Genomic DNA, 11,528 nt, shown 5'->3' with positions numbered 1-11,528 from the left:
TATTATAGGCTCATGACATGTAAAGCCCTGGGTATCTATCTCAGGATGGGTCAATGAAAGAGGACATCAGACCTGGTTAAAGGGTCAGGGTGGAGAAGTTGCGTCCATTCATTCGTTCATCCATCCATCCAGCAGATATTTATTGAGCATTTGTTATGGACGAAGCTAGACACTTGATATAACACAATGAAGACAGACATGAGCCTCACCTTCATGGAGTTTCCAACACAACAGGGAGATAGGAAATAATGAAGCAAAGAGACAGAGCTTAACAAGGAGGGGCCTCCTTTAGATAGTGTGGTCAGAGTGATAAAGAACAGGTAAACATTAGGGGTGGGAACATGAGATCAAGAGTTAATTCTACAGACAGAGCCTACATGCTAATTCTCAATATAATAATAATAATTATTATTATTATTATTATTGGGATTGAACCCAGGGGTACTTAATCACTGAGCCACATCCCCAGTCCTTTTTGTTATTTTATTTTGAGACAGGCAAAATAAATTGCTTGAGGCATTGGTGAATTGCTGAGGCTGCCTTTGAATGTGTAATCCTCCTACCTCAGCCACCTGAGCCACTAGGATTACAGGCATGAGCCACCACGGCTGGCTCAATATTTTTTAAAATATTTTTTTTAGTTGTAGATGAACACAATACCTTTATTTTATTTTTATGTGGTGCTGGGAATCGAACCAGTGCCTCATGAATGCTGGGCAAGCGTTCTACCACTGAGCCACAACCCCAGCTTGCTCGATATGTTTTTACACAAAGTCACCCTTGCCCTGCTCTGACTTAATAACCCTTACCTTTATTCACAGAGCTGAGGTGGTTTGCCTAAGGCTCTTCCTTGGATAAGAGGAAGATAGATTCTTCCTGAGTAGAGGCTGAAGAGTTTAATGGACTCAAGCTTTGTAAAAACAAGTTCCAGATAAAAATGGCCTATACAAGATATGATGACCAAAGTTACCTTTAGGTACTTAGAGTATTATTTAATATTGTTATAATTATAAATTTTCACTCCCAAGTTTCACATAGACACTCATGAGTAAGACATACACTATAAGGAGTTGATGATATCATATAATACTGACTAACGTACAGTGAATCAAGAGCTAAGAGATGGTGCTTAGGTGGGACCTTTTGGAAACTTCCTCTCCTACCCCAATAAAAGAGAACTCACAAGAAGTAAGTTGTTGATTTCCTCTTCAAGATGTCCTTCCTTGACAGAGGACACCTCTCCCTTCTTCTTTCTCTTCTAATAACTGTGTTATACTTTTACCATGCCTCATGTCTTGCTTGAAATCTTTTCTCACCAAGACATAAGAACTGAGAACACAATGTGACTTTCTGATAACAAGAAGAGGCCTCATGGAGGAGGTGACACTTAAATATGTTAAGTCATAAAATATGAGCTATTCCCATCTTGTAAATGAGGAAAGGACAGAAAAAAAAAACAAGATGAGCAAAAAATCCTTTTGTCAGCAAGAGTAGATACTGTCAGATTAAGGGAGACCAGGGTGGTAGGAGGAGAGTGAACAAGGTGGTGGGTGTGTTGCTGTTAAGTGAGGAGGAATTGAGGGTACAGGTTGAATATCCCTATTTAAACTACTTGGGACCAGAAGTGTTTCAGATTGCAGATGTTTTTGAATTTTTGAATAATATAAGCATATCTTGGGAGGGGACCCAAATCTAAGCATAAAATTCATTTATGTTTCATACATACCTTATACATGTAACCTGAAGGTATATTTACATAGTACATTTAGCATGCCTGCATTTTGACTGTAACCTGCCTCCTAAGGTCAGGTGTGAAGTTCTCTACTTGTGGCATCATGTCCATGCTCAAAAAGTTTCAAATTTTTTTTAGCATTTTTGAACTTTTTATTTTTATTTATATTTTGTCCTTTTTTCAAAATTTTGAATGCTACAATCTGAAGTGGAAGGGCAAATCTTAGGGCCTTGGAGGCCACGGGTTTTCTGTGTGCAACAGAAAGCCATTGAAGTTTTTTTGACAGGATGTCAAACTCTGACTTGGGTTGTAAGATCTAGATGGTTACTGTGGAAAACAGAATGTAGCTGGTAGAGAGGAGCTGGAAGGCCCATTTAGAAGGCTGTTTAAGTGAGTGGCAGTGGGAAAAAGTCCTGTGCATTGTTTAGCAGAGCATAATGTTGGGGTGGAAGGTTGGTCTCTTTTCAGTCGTCATTGTGGGTGATTGAGAATCATTGGTATGAACTATTCACCTTCGCCTCTCATTAACTGTTCAGCATCTCTAGACCACTTGGACAGCCATTTGGATAATATTTCAATTATAGAAAAGTGAATTCTAAGACATATTAGAAAGAGAGAAATATCACTGCTATCAGTCAAGACAGACTTTCCAGCTCTGCCACTGAGACTCTCTTAATTCAAACAGATTTTCCTATTTTCCGGTGAGATGCTGGCCTCAGCTCTTCTCAGCTCAGAAAAGCACGGTGATTTCCCTAGGCATCTTTTCTTCTTCTTCTTAAAAAAAAAAAAAAAAAAAAACTCCCTTGAAAACATAAGTATGCTATTATGTGTGGTTTAGTAATAATGAGGAAAAAATTTGTTTTTACTCATTACCATCTGACCACTTTGTTTCTCTTTATTTTTTATGTTTTCTGGGTCATTTCTTCTTTAGCTTTAGCAATCAAGAATGGCAGACTCGTGGGAATTTAGCACTCAGTACCTAATGTGCTGGGGACGGGTGTCAGCAAATATTGAGGAAAAGCAGTCTTTTTCATCCTTTTCTTTCCAGATGTAATTATGCAGAGTTTCCCTGATGGCATTGGTGGAAACTGAGACCTGACCTTATTGGTCCCACTAATGACTGTGTTGGAATAAATAATTTAGATTGCTAATAAGGGTTTGCATTATTTCCCCAATGAGCCCAACTTTCTGCAAGTCTTAGACTTTAGAGAATGGAATGTTTTTAAAAGCTTCCATTTTCCATACTCTTTCCTCATAGCTGAGAAATATTTGGAGTTTGGTTTTCAAAAAAATATAGATCTTCTGGTAATAGATCTTTTTGATAGTGCCCCTGGGAAATCATGTAGGTCCCAGCCTGTTCGTTTCAAGCATTGCTGGAGAATGTGATACAGAACAGTCCACCAATGTGAACCTAATTTCTGCTTTGAACCTCCTTTCTCCACATGCTAAAGGTGGAAGCTAACACACCATCACTTCATGATGAGTCGGCCATGATCTCTTTTTTTCCAGTGGTTGTATCTGAATTTGGGGGAACTTCTGAAATGCCAAGGAGTAGGTGACAGGTAGTAGTAGGTCAGTTCAGGGTCCTCACCCACCCTCACTAGCATCCCTTGGGATGTGCTCACTTCTGCACAGTCCTTGGTTGCGGCGACACAGTCACTGCTGGGCCTGCTTTGGGTGACTCTCAGTTGTATGGGAAAACGTCACTGTCCTTGACCATCCATGAGACAGGAACTCCATTCCTGTGGCCTCTGGGCCCAGCGGACATTGAAGGTCTGCTTCAGTGTGGTCTGTGAAATGAAGCAGCTCAGGCCCATCTGCCTACCTCAAAGAATATAAACCTACATATGGCCCTCACATGTGTTTTGCTTGGTTCGTACTAACAAGTAAAAAAGATAACAAATTAGAATCTACATTTACAACTCAAAGGATTTTACAAATTCTGGATTCCTCCCATCCTTTCCTATTCATCAGTAGATGAATCCATTGATAACTGAATGAACGACTGCAAGTTGGTGGAAACTATAGCAGGGTAGGGCATTGTTATAGTATAGATATTAGGTATCCCCCCAAAACTCATGTATGAGACAATGTAAAAGGGTTAGAGGTGAAATGATTGGGTTATGAGATCATTCACCCAATCAATATATTAATCCCCTGATAGAGATTAACTTGATAGTAACTGTTGACAAGTGGAATGTGGCTGGAGGAGGGTTCATTGGGGATGTACTTTGGGGGTATATATTTTGTATCTGGTGAGTGGAGGATCTCTCTTTGCTCCTGGTCATGTCCTGAGCTGCTTTCCTCTACCACACTCTTCTGCCATGATGCTGTGCCTCACCTTGGGCCCTGAAGAATGGAGCCAGCTGTCTATGGACTCAGATCTCTGAAACTTTGAGCCCCAAATAAACTTTTCCTCCTCTAAGTGTTCTTGTCAAGTGTTTTGGCCACAGCAGCATAAAAGTTGACTAAAACAGGTATGGTTGAATGGAGCAGGTCACTGGAGAGTGTGCTTTTCAGTGGGGGAGACTATATTTTGTCCTTGGTCTCTTTCTAAGCTTCCTGGATGCCATGAGGTGAGCAACTTTCCACCACCATGTTCTTCTGCCATGATGTTCTTCCTCAACTCAGAGGAACGCAACAGGGCCAGCTGACCAGGGACTGAAACTTCTGGAACCATGAGCCAAGATAAATCTTTCCTCCTTTAAGTTGTTCATATCGTGTATTTTGGTCACAGTGACACAAAGCCAATGAATACAGTGCTTTATTTGTAGTAAGTTTTCAATATACAGTTTCTGAGTTGTATTTTTTTTCATTTCAATGAAAACATTTTCTAGGATGCCATTGGTTTGTCACAAAGTATTAATGACATAGGTTAGGAAAAAAAAAAAAACTCAGTGCTTTGGTGTCTTGGTTTCACTCTCACAAATTCTTTCAACTTTAGCCTTAAAACCTGAGTGCTAGATTATAGGGAACCACAGGAGGAACTTAATTCACATACAAAAGCAACAGCTCTGCATACTGTTGCCAAAAGAAATATTAAAAGTCTGAATATCTTACCTGAATTAGAGTGAATGGCTCAGGCATCTTGAGGAAGCCCGTGAAAATGCCCAGGAATTAAACATCACATGGTCTTTGAACTTGGTATCCCTTAATTCAAAACCTGGTAATTTTTTTTTTTTTGTATCATTCTGCCTAGCATGTCCAAGTCCCTGGGTTCCATTCCCAGCACTGCAGAAGCAAACAAAAATGAAGTGAGGAGAGGGGCTGCAGAGAGCTGAGAGACTCAAAAGAGATGCTATTCAGGGACTGCTGAAGAGAGAGTCTTTGGGAAAGAATGCCTTCAAGGGTTGGTACAATGAACACACCAGCCCATTTGGGAGGGAAATTGAGAATACCCCAAATTTTGCCTATACCTTCTGGGCCTCCTTGATATTGAAAGAGGACTGGCCTTTCCATTTTTCAAGGGTTTAGATTTGTTTTTAAATGAAGGGATACCAAGCCTCATAAAGAACGTAGTAGGGCTGGAGATGTGGCTCAAGCGGTAGCGCGCTCGCCTGGCATGCGTGCGGCCCGGGTTCGATCCTCAGCACCACATACAAACGAAGATGTTGTGTCTGCCAAGAACTAAAAAATAAATATTAAAAAAATTCTCTCTCTCCCTCTTCCTCTCTCTCACTCTCTCTTAAAAAAAAATAAAGAACGTAGTGTATATATTAAATATTTAAGACATACCAAATTAGCAGTTTAAATACACACACATACAACATTGTGTGTACAACCTTTTTTACCTCTATAGTCAGACTTTCCCCAACAGTCTCATTCATTCCTGTGGTTTTTAACTGCCATAGGCTTGCTGATGATGCCTGAGGTTGTCCCCTCAGGCTGACCTCGCTCTTGAAGCCCAGATCCTTGTACTAACCGTTAAACCCCTCTGCCCACTAAACACTACCACTTGGGCATACTCTTTGCACCTTATCCTCAATATTTCCAAAAGTTGTCTGTTCTTCCTTTTATTTTCCCGTTCCCAAATCTCCTTCGGTTTCTATGCTCTGAATCTCATTCCTTGAATATGAGAAGTCGTAACATCCTCAGCTCTCTCTGCCTGGAATTCCCTCTGACCTTCACCTCCCCAATTCCCTGTGCCTATTTTGTGCCTGCTCATCCCTTACCCTAGAAAGCTGCTTTTAACTCCTCAGAACAAGCCAGGCCCCTGATTCCACACTCTCATCAGACCCTGATCTGTCCTTCCTTATTCCTTACCACCATGGTTAGGAGTTAATTGTGTATTTTCCATTTAATCACTATCCCCACTGCTAGAATATAAACTCATTGAGCACAGGGATTATTTCTACCTTGTTCACTGCACTATCCCTAGCACCTAGTATATGGTACTGTGTTATCATAGGCACTTTGTAAATATCTGTTGGCTGAATAAATGAATTGTGCCATCCTCTGCTTAAAATCCTCCAAACTGGCAGCTTTCACAATATATCTCCATCCTTTAGCATGGTGTCTGAGGTCCTCCACATCTGCCACCACCAACATTTCTTCCCATTCATGTCTTATCAGTGCTGTAGAATATAGTGGAGTCAAGTTCAAGAATCAGATGGGCAGGGCTCAAATCCCAGCTGTACTACTGACTGACTATGGGAACCATTAAAACTTTATTTGTGTTAAGTCAGTTTCCACATCTGTTAAATGGGAACAATAGACTTGTATTATAGTTTGTATATGAGGTGTCCCCTCAAAGCTCCTGTGTCAATACAGGAATATACACAAGTAGAATGATTGGATTATGAGAGCTGTGATTTAATCGATCTATTCTAGTTTGAATGATAACTGCAGACAGATGGGGTGTGGCTGGAGGAGGTGGTTCACTGGGAGCATGCCCTGGAAGGGTCCATCTTCCCTGATGCCCCTTCCACCTTCTCTCTCTGCTTCTTGGCCAGCCATGAACAGAGCAGCATTCCTCCAGCACACCCTTCTGCTATGATGTGCTGCCTTACCTCTGGCCCAGAACAATGAACTAGGCCACCACAGACTGAAACTCTGAAACCATGAGCCAGAAATAATTTTTCCCTCTTCTAAGATGTCCTTGTTGGGTACTTTGCAAGCTACAGTGACCCAAAGCTGAGGAACACCACTTGTAAAGATTTAAGATTAAATTCACATATACATCATCATATATTGTATTTGTACTATATGTGTACATACATTAATTCATATATATGTAATTATATGCACATATGAATGTAATGAATTAATGTACAATGTATATATGTGTGTATGTAGAGAGAGGGCCTGGCACAGTGCCTGGCACAGAGAGCACACTGCATTGTTTTCTTATCACTCCTTTCTTATGCTCAACGTTTGAATTATAACAAATCCCTATTCACCATGACCTCTCTCCTCTGCTCCTTTACAAGTTCTCCTCTCTCAGCCTAGAATAGCCTGTATGCTCCCTCCACTTTGCTGACTCTGGTGGCTTCAGGGCTGTAACAAGTCACCATCTTGGGGTTCCCTGGACTACTCTCTCTCCATTCCCGTAGCAGTAAGTGTCCCTGTATACCTCTCCCACGGCATCACCACTACATGTAATTGTTTCTTACCTGTCCCTACCACTAGAGCAGGAACTCCTTGAGGCTAGGATTTGAATTTTATTGCTCTTGTTATCCCCAGCATCAGCTTGGTTTTCTGCTACAGATCAGTGTCCAAGAAATATTTGTTGAATAATTGCAAACCATCACAGCAATTGATAGGCAGAGTTTGTTTGTAGCTGGAGGGCTGATGACCCCTGTGGAGGGTCTGGTCATCTGTAAAAGAAGAAGGAGGACCTAGTATAGGGCCATTGGACAATAGGGGATGCCCCTCAGTTTCCTGGGTGGTGTTGGAAGGGGCAAGGTTCACAGAGCAATGCCCACTTTTCATGCCAGTGTCTTGGACATGTTGCGTCCTTCCTGTGTTTTCAATACCCTGTGCAATCTAGTCATAGATTTGCTCCCATGATCTTAAATAAACAACTTCTTTTAACTTCAGTTTCCTCATTTGTGAAACAAAGACACAGTGAATGCTCCAACTAGAACAAGATTTACTTACTTCTACAGCAGTACTGACTTTCCCTGTGCCCATTCTGATAGGCCTGTGTCTGTGTGTCTTTCTGATGATTGATTTTGGACATGTCCCCAGATCCCTAACTACTTAGTCAATATAAACACAAGATCTCTTTTCTCTTACTCTATTTTTTTTTTCGTGTGTGTGTGTGTGTGTGTGTGTGTGCTGGGGATCAAATCCAGGGGTTTAGTGCATGCTAAGCAGACACCATACCTCTGAGCTCTACACTCAACCTTTCTTATTTTCTTTTATTTGTTTTGATTTTCATGTTTACTAAATATCAATCATTAGCATACATCTGGTTTTTCCTATGCCCTACACAATTTTTTACTGATTTTTTTTATTAAAATAGGCTTCCCTTTTATACCCATTTTTGGTGGTTCTAAACAATGGTATTCTGAAAATCCTCTGTTCCACAAAAACTAATTTGATATGCAACTAGTACTTTGTGCATATACATAAACATACATGAAGAACAGTTACAAAATATAAGATTTATCTTGTTCTAAAATCACTCTGGATAATGGTATTTAGCCCACCTTTTGGGGATCTTATAGACTCATGATTCTCAAAGCTGGACCCTGGACCAAAAGGCTTAGCATCACTGGGAAACTTATTAAAACTGCACATTTTCTAGTTCCGCCCCAGACTTACTGTCTCTGATACCCTGAGGGTGGGGCCAGCAGTCTGTGTTTTAATAAGCCCTCCAGGTGATCCTTATGTGATCAAGATTGAGAACAGCTGTCACGGAGGACTGTGTGAGCTTCCTGTGAGCTGACCTCTCCTACATAGAAGTTCCCAGCTGAGGCTGGTTCCTGGGCCTCTGTTCTGCCCTACCTCCCCTAGGACCATTCATTCCTTCTTGTTCAACCACTGAGCCCTGAGCCACAGCCCAGGCACACACCTGCTTTTCTGCAGCTTGCACAGCTGGATCCCCAGAGAGGCAGGCTTCATTTATAACATTTTCTTCTTTCCCACTGTTTCCCAACCTTTCAGGCATTGAGTTGATTAAATTCAGAATAAGAAATAGGCCAAATCCTCTGTTCCACAAAAACTAATTACCTTCTCTGTCCTCCTCTGTTCTGCCCTGTGAGGTGGGGGAGTCTTTTCTCTTATTCTTCCAAGCACATTCCTTCACATTGTTCATGGCCATCTCCACTGGGCCCCTAGATGTTGGAATATGTGAATACATTCTAAGATGCTTTTACTGGCTCTTCGGAGAAGCACTTCTCTTCCCTGGAGGGAGATATAGGAGCTCCAAGCCAGTTGGCTTTGTTCAAGCATTGATATCACAGCATAAGTATCACAATTTCCTTCAGAGCTGTTTTTATCTCCACTCCTTATTTCCACTCTCTCATTTGGTGGTTTTAGCAATTCTGTGGCCTCTGTTTCCTACCCACCAGTGAAGCCAAACCCTGCTTGTCCAAACCCTACTTCTCAGAGGGGCTCCAGTTTTGCATTTCTTAAGATAACCTCATCCTCTGGACTCAGCCAACATGTCTAAATGGAACATGTCACCTTCTACAATAAATCCACTTATTCTCTTGCATTTTCCATCTCAGCTAATTGAACCAAAGTCAAGTGTATCATCAGACTAGCAATCCTTTTCTGTTCTTCCTCTCCACATTCAATGGGTTTATTAGTCAGCTTTCTATCATGGTGACTAAAATACCCGAAAGAACAACTTAGAGGAGGGACAGTTTATTTTTGGCCCATGGTTTCAGAGATTCAGTCCATGGTGGGTCTGGTTAATTGCTCTGGAACTGAGGTGAGGTAGCGCATGATGGTGGAAGGATGGTGTTCTGTACATGACTGGTCAGGAAGCAGAGAGAGAGAGAGAGAGAGAGAGAGAGAGAGAGAGAGAGAGAGAAGGGGGGTATGGATATCAGGGAAGACGAATTCTTCTAAGGTGCCCCAGTGTGATCCACATCCTCTAGCCATATCCTCCCTAGAATTACTACCCAATACATTCATTCAAACTAGGATGGACTGATTAAGTCTCGGCTCTCATAATCCAATCCTTTAACCTCTGAATATTCCTGCATTAACACAGGAACTTTTGGGGAACACTTCACATCCAAACCATAATCACTGGGTCACCAAAGCACAGTGATTCTCTTCTCCATCCACAAAGCCACTTTCTTAGTAAAGGCCCTTGGTGTCTATTATTGCAACCACAGTTTCTCAGCTGCTTGTCCTTTTTGGTATCCACTTACCACTCAGCAGCTGGAGTGAAATTCTAAATACCAAGTCAAATCATGGCACTTGGTTGCTGATACTTTTTTAGGAGCTTAGTACAACTTCTGGGATAAGTTGAAACATCTTTGAAAACAAGATTCTTGTAGCTGGTCTCAAATTTTCTTTCCTGCTCTTTGAAACTGAAAGCCCAAGGGGCTCCTGCAACATGGAACCGCTTGCCATTCCCAGAACATATTGGGAGCTTTCCTGTATCCACAGATGAACAGTTTCTTAGGCCTGGGAGTCTCTCCAAGTTTGTCCTTTCCAAGCCTGATGAGTTTCCTGTCACTTTTGAATCACAGCCCTGATGTCAACTCTGGGCAAGTTCTCTGACTTTCTCCATACCCAGCTACACCTGGGTGCTGTTCTTTATATAACTTCTGCAGCTCTTTGATGGTGTCTCTGCAGAACTCCTCCTAAGTAGGGGCAGAGGGAAAGGGACTCTCTCTTTCATCTTGGAAACCTGCAGAATAACACAGCTGCTCATGTCAAACCAGAGTTGCAGTCACCTAGAAAGCTTCCTAAGAACTCGTGACAGTGGCAGGGTCCCCATGTCCATGTCATTCAGAGAATTATAAACATAGTTCTGTTCACTTCTAACAAAGCTGGAAGACCAGAGTGGGCCTAACATTTTGTCTCAAGTCACCAGGCTCTGGCTATGTCCTATGCACATCCACATTGGGTATTCTAGACAAAACTCACTATCTTTCAGGACTCAGAACCCAAACCACTGTTTAATATTTTATCACCATTAGGGTAACTTTATTAGTTCAGAAACTTGCTCTGGAAGAGCAAAACTACAAGCTTGTTTCACTGTAGAAATTTCTGGAAAGTTTTATCAAGTTTATGTTCCTAGACTCCTGGAACCTTGCTGCATCACAATTCTTACCCAGTTCTAATCAGGCCTTCCTCCCCATTTTGGTATCCACTTACACATTAAAAGAGTGCCTTAAACCAGGTGTGGTGGTGCACGCCCATAATCCCAGTGGCTTGGGAGGCTGAGACAGGAGGGTCTCAAGTTCAAAGCCAGCTTCAGCAAAAGCCAGGTACTAAGCAACTCAGTGAGACCCTGTCTCTAAATAAAATACACATTAGGGCTGGGGATGTGGCTCAGGGGTTGAGTGCCCATGAGTTCAATCCCCAGTAACCACTCTCCCCCCGCCCCCCAAAAAGAGTGACTTAAACCTGACCTGAGTCTTAACAAACCAGACCTTGCTCTTCTCCTATCATTCTTACTTAGGGTGTAAGCAATAAATTCAGCTGTACCGCTTTAACAGGAGCAACATTCAACAAGGCTTTGCTTACTTGGGCTTCTGCTTGCCTGGGGGATTGTTTCCATTCAAAGGGAGTTTTGTTCCACCAAGTTCTGTGATGAAGTTGTACTTCCTCAGATATTAATGCCCCTATGTTGTGAAAAACTTGACCTGGCCTGGGGACTGTACCC

The sequence above is a fragment of the Urocitellus parryii genome, chromosome 6 (assembly GCF_045843805.1).
Source record: "Urocitellus parryii isolate mUroPar1 chromosome 6, mUroPar1.hap1, whole genome shotgun sequence".
In the NCBI taxonomy this organism is placed as follows: Eukaryota; Metazoa; Chordata; class Mammalia; order Rodentia; family Sciuridae; genus Urocitellus; species Urocitellus parryii.
Note: the sequence above shows the minus strand (reverse complement) of the source record.